Raw genomic sequence first — 8,987 nt, 5'->3', positions numbered from 1 at the left:
AGTGAACACTGTAAATAGCCTGCTTTTTTGCAGGGTGTCAATGACTGTCTGCTAGACAACTGTCAAGTCAGCAGTGTTCCTCGTGATTGGGTTGTCCATAATGTAACATTTTGGAATTGTAAAAACTTTCTTACACAAATGACTGCACCTCATCAGACTCGTCCATGAAACTCCTTAAGTTTGCAGACAACACCACTGTCATTGGACTGATCCAGGATGGTGATGAGTCTGCATACAGACAGCAGGTGGATTGGCTAGTACACTGGTGCAGTCAGAACTACCTTGAACTCAACCCACTCAAGACTGTGGAAATGGTGGTGGACTTTTGGAGAACACCACCCCCATACACCCCCCTCACCATCCTCAACAACACTGTATTGGCCGTGGACCACTTCAGGTCCTTAGGAACCACCATCTCTGAGGACTTGAGATGGTCTTCACACATAGACACTGTTCGAAAGAAGGCACAGCAGAGACTGTATTTCCTGAGGCAATTCAAGAAGTTCAACCTTCCACAGGAGCTGCTGGTCATCTTCTACACTGCCATCATTCAGTCTGTCCTGTCTTCATCCATCTCAGTGTGGTTTGGCTCATCCACAAAACAGGACAGGTGCAGACTGCAACGAATAATCAGGGCTGACCTTCCCTCCATCCAAGACTTATACAGGACTAGGGTCAGGAAAAGAACTGCTAAAATCTCTGCGGACCCCACACACCCTGCACATAAACTGTTCAGAGTTTTACCTTCAGGCCGCCGCTACAGAGCACTGTTTACTAAAACCAGCCACCACAGAGACAGTTTCTTCCCCCAGGTTGTTTCTCTGTTGAACGTTCAATAGAGTACAAAACAACAGCATACAGATGTTGCAAATGCACCTTTTTATTATATATGTGTATCTTGTATATTGTAAATATATACATTCTGTAATGCAAAAACAAAACCAAAGAGCAAAGTGTACCGGAGTCAAATTCCTTGTTTATATGTACGAACTTGGCAATAAAGCTGATTCTGATTCTTACTGGTTTGGTCTTATTATTTTATAATTTTCCTAGAAAGTGAATTTTGGGTTTCATTTCTGTTCCCTTGTAAGTCATACTCTTACAAAGGAACAGAAATAAATGCTTGAAATATATCACTGTATGGAATACATCTGTTTCACTCTATGAATTGAATTACAATTATTTCTTCAATTGCATTTTGATAGATAGATAGATAGATAGATAGATAGATAGATAGATAGATAGATAGATAGATAGATAGATAGATAGATAGATAGATAGATAGATAGATAGATAGATAGATAGATAGATAGATAGATAGATAGATAGATAGATAGATAGATAGATAGATAGATAGATAGATAGATAGATAGATAGATAGATAGATAGATGTATTAAAATCTTTAAAGCAATGCAGTAAATAAAGACACTGCATGTAGAGATACAGGGGTTGGACAATGAAACTGAAACACCTAGTTTTAGACCACAATAATTTATTAATATGTTGTAGGGCCTCCTTTTGCGGCCAATACAGCGTCAATTCATCTTGGGAATGACATATACAAGTCCTACACAGTGGTCAGAGGGATTTTAAGCCATTCTTCTTACAGGATAGTGGTCAGGTCACTACGTGATACTGGTGGAGGAAAACGTTTCCTGACTCGCTCCTCCAAAACACCCCAAAGTGGCTCAATAATATTTAGATCTGGTGACTGTGCAGGCCATGGGAGATGTTCAACTTCACTTTCATGTTCATCAAACCAATATTCACCAGTCGTGCTGTGTGTATTGGTGCATTGTCATCCTGATACACGGCACCGCCTTCAGGATACAATGTTTGAACCATTGGATACACATGGTCCTCAAGAATGGTTCGGTAGTCCTTGGCAGTGACGGGCCCATCTAGCACAAGTATCAGGCCAAGGGAATGCCATGATATGGCAGCCCAAACCATCACTGATCCACCCCCATGCTTCACTCTGGGCATGCAACAGTCTGGGTGGTACGCTTCTTTGGGCTTCTCCACACCGTAACTCTCCCGGATGTGGGGAAAACAGTAAAGGTGGACTCATCAGAGAACAATACATGTTTCACATTGTCCACAGCCCAAGATTTGCACTCCTTGCACCATTGAAACCGACGTTTGGCATTGGCATGAGTGACCAAAGGTTTGGCTATAGCAGACCGGCCGTGTATATTGACCCTGTGGAGCTCCCGACGGACAGTTCTGGTGGAAACAGGAGAGTTGAGGTGCACATTTGATTCTGCCGTGATTTGGGCAGCTGTGGTTTTATGTTTTTTGGATACAATCCGGGTTAGCACCCGAACATCCCTTTCAGACAGCTTCCTCTTGCGTCCACAGTTAATCCTGTTGGATGTGGTACGTCCTTCTTGGTGGTATGCTGACATTACCCTGGATACCGTGGCTCTTGATACATCACAAAGACTTGCTGTCTTGGTCACAGATGCGCCAGCAAGACGTGCACCAACAATTTGCGTGCAATGTTGTGTGCATTTCAATATTTTGAGCAAAACTGTGCTCTTACCCTGCTAATTGAACCTTCACACTCTGCTCTTACTGGTGCAATGTGTAATCAATGAAGACTGGCTACCAGGCTGGTCCAATTTAGCCATGAAACCTCCCACACTAAAATGACAGGTGTTTCAGTTTCATTGTCCAACCCCTGTACTTGTTCAAACGAAATTAGAAAGGAGAGGATTGACTTGTCTAGTTTCATAGGTTTAATTTTTGGCAACTTCCTTATCCCTATAAAAACTTTTGCCACTGCTTTACTTATGTTGCTCACTGTTCTCAGAGAGGGACATTATTTTCTTTATCCTCACACAGATTTGCTGTGATCTAAAGTCACTAATCTAGCCAGACCACATTTTTAACAAGTAGTTAAAACTAAACTAAGTAATTAGGACATGCCTTTAACATGCTACTTGAACTATGACATAGTAGTAGTCTACTGACATGTAACATGCATCTTTAATATATATATAACATAGGTTTGATTGGGTATGGGAGTGCCATTAAAACAGCCATACGTCAATATGGCCTGGATTACTGGGAACCTGGCTGACAGACATTTTTTTTGCATACACTGCATTACACTGAAAAACAGTTAAAACCTTTTATAAGTTTCTGTTAGCAGCATTTATATGATGTTTTGGTCTTTACAATGTTGAACCTTCTTCATAACCTGTTCTTCTATTCCCTTGGGATATCAACTTTTGGACCAAATCCTGACTGAGGGTGACGCTCTTTAAGAGAACTGACCTTGGGTTCTCAGTGGGGTTAAGATTGAATAAATGTCTTGACAATGAGTCCAGAATTTAAGTGTTCTGATCTTTCAGCCATTTTATCACTCTTGCTCTGTGACACGGTGCTCCATCCTGCTGGACTATCACCACATTGTGAGTGGATTGCTGGGAGAACATTTTGATCACACTCTATTTTATGGTTGTGTTCTTGGGCAGAAAAGTGAGGAAGTCTACTCCCTCGGATCAGAAACTGTGCCCATACATTTATTGTGAAAGGATGTTTCCCTGTTGGTGGACCACAGGACCCATGGATCTTATCCAAATTCTGTATTCCAAAGGTCTTTGCCTCATTGTGTGTGCAGATGGCCTCTTACCCACCTGCTGCCGTTAAGAAGGCTCTTACCTCGTGGGAACATGATTCGAACCCCCATTTGGTTGCAGCAGATGGTCGTTCACACCGAGCCAGTGTGCTGGAAGTTTGTTCCTGTTAAAGGGAACTTTTCCTTAGTTGGGTTTCCTTAGATAGAAAACCTATTGACCAATTTGAACAATAAAGTAAACCTGACCGCATTGTTTGATAAGCACGATCAAATGGCATGTACAGTGCCTTGCGAAAGTTCTCAGCCCCCTTGAATTTTTCAACCTCTTGCCACATTTCAGGCTTCAAACATAAAGATATAAAATTCAAATTTTTTGTGAAGAATCAACAAGTGGGACACAATTGTGAAGTGGAATGAAATTTACTGGATATGTCAAACTTTTTTAACACATAAAAAAGTGAAAAGTGGGGCGTGCAATATTATTCAGCCCCCTTGCATTAATACTTTGTAGCGCCACCTTTTGCTGCAATTACAGCTGCAAGTCTCTCAGGGTATGTCTCTATCAGTTTTGCACATCGAGAGACTGAAATTCTTGCCCTTTCTTCCTTGCAAAACAGCTGGAGCTCAGTGAGGTTGGATGGAGAGCGTTCGTGAACAGCAGTCTTCAGCTCTTTCCACAGATTCTTGATTGGATTCAGGTCTGGACTTTGACTTGGCCATTCCAACACCTGGATGTTTATATGTGAACCATTCCATTGTAGATTTGGCTTTATGTTTTGGATCATTGTCTTGTTGGAGGATAAATTTCCGTCCCAGTCTCAGGTCTCTTGCAGACTCCCAACAGGTTTTCTTCCAGAATGGTCCTGTATTTGCCCCATCCATCTTCCCATCAATTTTGACCATCTTCCCTGTCCCTGCTGACGAAAAGCAGGTCCAAACCATGATGCTGCCACCACCATGTTTGACAGTGTGGATGCTGTTTTCAGGGTGATGAGCTGTGTTGCTTTTACGCCAAACATATCGTTTTGCATTGTGGCCAAACAGTTTAATTTTGGTTTCATCTGACCAGAGCACCTTCTTCCACATGTTTGGTGTGTCTCCCAGGTGGCTTGTGGCAAACTTTAAACGAGACTTTTTATGGATATCTTTGAGAAATGGCTTTCTTCTCGCCACTTTTCCATAAAGGCCAGATTTGTGCAGTGTACGACTGATTGTTGTCCTATGGACAGACTCTCCCACCTCAGCTGTAGATCTCTGCAGTTCATCCAGAGTGATCATGGGCCTCTTGGCTGCATCTCTGATCAGTCTTCTCCTTGTTCGAGATGAAAGTTTAGAGGGACAGTCTTGGTAGATTTGCAGTGGTCTGATACTCCTTCCATTTCAATATGATTGCTTGCACAGTGCTCCTTGGAATGTTTAAAGCTTGGGAAATCTTTTTGTATCCAAATCCAGCTTTAAACTTCTCCACAACAGTATTTCGGACCTGCCTGGTGTGTTCCTTGGTCTTCATGATGCTCTCTGCACTTTGAAAAGAACCCTGAGACTATCACAGAGCAGGTGCATTTATACGGAGACTTGATTACACACAGGTGGATTCTATTTATCATCATCAGTCATTTGGAACAACATTGGATCATTCAGAGATCCTCACTGAACTTCTGGAGTGAGTTTGCTGCACTGAAAGTAAAGGGGCCGAATAATATTGCACGCCCCACTTTTCAGTATTTTGTTAAAAAAGTTTGACAAATCCAACAAATTTCATTCCACTTAACGATTGTGTCCCACTTGTTCTTGATTCTTCACAAAATATTTGAATTTTATATCTTAATGTTTGAAGCCTGAAATGTGGCAAAACATTGAAAAGTTCAAGGGGGCCGAATACTTTCGCAAGGCACTGTATGTACCTGACTTGGAATCTGTCTGATTCTATTCAATTGACTTTTTTTGTAGTGTGCCTTGAGACGACATGTGCTGTGAATTAGTGAAAATAGAAAAATAACTGAATTTGATAAACATTTGTTTCATTTTCCCATAGTAGTGCAGCACTGGACTGATCCCCTTTGAAGTTGTGGAGGAGGAGCAATACAGTACCATTAAAAATATTTACCCCTAAAAATTTGTTTTGTTTTTGCTTTGTTACTCGTAGTCGTACTCGTAATCTTCCGCTTCATCTGGGACCAGGTCGCGTGGGCAGCCGACTCAGTAGAGACACCTAGACGTACCTCTCCCCAGACACCTCCTCCAGCTTCTCTGGGGGGAAGTTCATTTTAGCCGCTGGTATCCGGGATCTCGTTCTTTCGGTCATGACCCAAAGTTCATGGCCATAGGTGAGGGTAGGAACGTAGACCGACTGGTAAATCGAGAGCTTCGGTTTTTGGCTCAGCTCTCTCTTCACCACAACAGACCGGCACAGCATCCCCATTACTGCATCAGCCGCACCAATCCATTTGTCAATCTCCCGCTTCATTCTCCCCTCACTTGTGAACAAGACCCCAAGATACTTGAACTCCTCCACTTGAGGCAGGAATTCCCCTCCAACCTGAAGAGGGAATGCCATCCTTTTCCGGTCGAGAACCATGGCCTCAGACTTGGAGGAGCTGATCTTCATCACACTCGGCTGCGAACCACTCCAGCGGTTTCCAGATGAAAAAATCCAACCCCGAGCCCCCAGGCTCTTCTTCCACCAGGGAATGCGTGACGGCAGGATAGAAGAGACCAACGAAATACTCCTTCCACCGCCCGATAATGTCCCCAGTTTAGGTCAGCAGCTCCCCACCCCCACTATAAGCACTGTTGGTGAAGCACTGCTTCCCCCTCCTGAGGCGCCGGACGGTTTGCCAGAATCGCTTTGAGGCCAACTGGGAGTCCTTCTTGATGGCCTCACCGAACTCCTCCCAGGCCCGAGTTTTTGTTTCTGCCACAGCCCAGGCCGTGGCATGCTTGGCCTCACGGTACCCATCACTTGTCTCAGGAGTCCCACAAGCCAACCACAACCGATAGGACTCTTTTTTCAGCTTGACAGCATCCCTTACTGCTGGTGTCCACCACCGGGTTTGGGGATTGCCCTCGCAACAGGTACCGCAGACCTTACGGCCAGGGCAGCAGCATCGACAATAGATGCAGAGAACACGGTCCACTCGGACTTTGTCTACAACCTCCCCCGGCATGTGGTCAAAGCTCTCCCGGAGGTGGGAGTTGAATACATCCCTGGCCGAGGGCTCCATGTGCTTGGGCCTGCCAATTCTGTCTGGCTTTCTTCTCTTCCAGCGGATCCAACTCACCATCAGGTGGTTATCAGTGGACAGCTCAGCCCCTCTCTTCACCCGAGTATCCAAAACATGTGGCTGTAGGTCTGAAGACAGGACAACAAAGTCGATCATTGACCTCCTGCCTAGGGTGTCCTGGTGCCAAGTGCACTGATGAATACCCTTATGCTTGAACATGGTGTTCATTATGGACAATCCGTGACTAGCACAGAGGTCCAATAATCAAACACCACTCCGATTTCAGATCGGAGAGGCCATTCCTCCCAGTTACGCCTCTCCAGGAGTCACTGTCGTTTTCCATGTGGGTGTGGAAGTCTCCCAGCAGAATAATGGAGTCCCCGGGAGTAGCACTATGCAGCATCCCCAACAGGGATGCAAAGAAGGCTGGGTACTCTGCACTACTGCCTGGCCCGTAGGCTGAAACAACAGTCAGAGACCTGTCCCCAAAGGCACAAGGATGCAACCCTCTCATCCACTAGGGTAAACCCCAACACGAGGCGAGTGAGCTGGGGGGGCAACAAGCAAACCCACCCCAGTTCGCCACCTCTCCTCGTGGGCCACTCCAGAGTAGAAGAGAGTCCAGCCTCTCTTGAGGAGATGGATTCCAGACCCCATGCTGTGCGTGGAGGTGAGCCCGACTATTCCTAGTGGATATCTCTCAACCTCCCGCACAAGCTCATGCTCCTTCCCACTGGCCTTGCGTCTCTCATTCGGGCTTGGCCCAGCCAGGTCCTGTGAGGAGCAACTCAGTCACCAGGCGCTCTCCGACGAGTCCCGACACCAGTCCTGGCTCCAGGGTGGGACCTCAGCTTTGCCGTACCAGGTGACATGCCTCGATTATGTGGTCCTCCTGAAGTTGTCTTAAACCGCTCTTTGTCTGACCTGTCACCCAGAGCCTGTTTGCCATGGGAGACACTACCAGGGGCATTTAAGCTCCAGACAACATAGCCTCTAGGATCATTCGAGCACTAAACACCTCCACCACGTTAAGGTAGCAGTTCAAGGAGGGCTTTTTTGCAAAACTTAAATGAATCAGATCCTTACATTTACACTAATACATTTCTACAATTCAATATCAGACAGATAACCCAAGTAAATAGAAAAAGCTTTCCAAACCAACATGGAGCTACATGAAAAAGTAACTGCCACCTAAAACTGATAATTTCTTGAAAGACCCTTGGCAGCAAAAACTGTCCTCAAATGTTTGCGATGAATATTTTACATAACTGAAGAAATATTAGCACACTTTTCTGCACACACTTAAAGTCCTGACTTTGATTATGCTATTCCAGATTCTTTCTTTTGGGCCATTCAGAGGTGGACTTTGGGTTTTTTGGACTACTGTCGTGCATAACCCAAGTGTACTTAAATTTAAAGGTCACAAACTGATGGCAGAACATTCTGGTTCATTCATTTATCGCAAGTTCCCAGTTTCCTAAAGCAGCCAGACCACCACACTACCACAGACCTGTTTGACTCAGTGTGTTCTTATGCTGAAATGCTTCTTTTTACACACACACATCCTCCATTTTTGTCTCATCAGTAAAAAAATTTTCCAAAATCAAGATGTTATTTAGTAAATTTGAGAAGGCCCTTTGTGTTGCTTTTGGTCAGCAGTGGCTCTAACCTTGGGACTCCCATAGATGCTATTTTTTGCCAGTGTCTATTCTAGTCAAATCATGAACTTTGACTAAAGCCAAGTGAGACCTGTGGTAATGTTTTTGGTTATTTTGTGACCTCCTGGATTAGTATATGTACTTTTAAGACTAATATTTGAAGGTCCACCACTGCTCCACTTTTTCTCCATTTGTTGATAAAGGCTTTTGCTGTACTTCACTTGAGTCGCAAGCCTTGAGAATAGTCTGAAAATTGAAACCATTTGATGATCTGAAAACATGTAAGGGTGATGACAAAACAGATGTAATGGGGAGGATGTCAGGAGTGGTGATGTTACAAAGAAACGAACGGATAAGGAAAAATTAGGTCTGTGCTTACCGGATTGCTCTAGTCCAAAGAAGTTGCACTAACATCTACAGGTCCTTCTCAAAATATTAGCATATTGTGATAAAGTTCATTATTTTCCATAATGTCATGATGAAAATTTAACATTCATATATTTTAGATTCATTGCACA

This window comes from Girardinichthys multiradiatus, chromosome 6 (genome assembly GCF_021462225.1).
Source record: "Girardinichthys multiradiatus isolate DD_20200921_A chromosome 6, DD_fGirMul_XY1, whole genome shotgun sequence".
Lineage (NCBI taxonomy): Eukaryota > Metazoa > Chordata > Actinopteri > Cyprinodontiformes > Goodeidae > Girardinichthys > Girardinichthys multiradiatus.
This window is presented reverse-complemented; position numbering follows the sequence as displayed.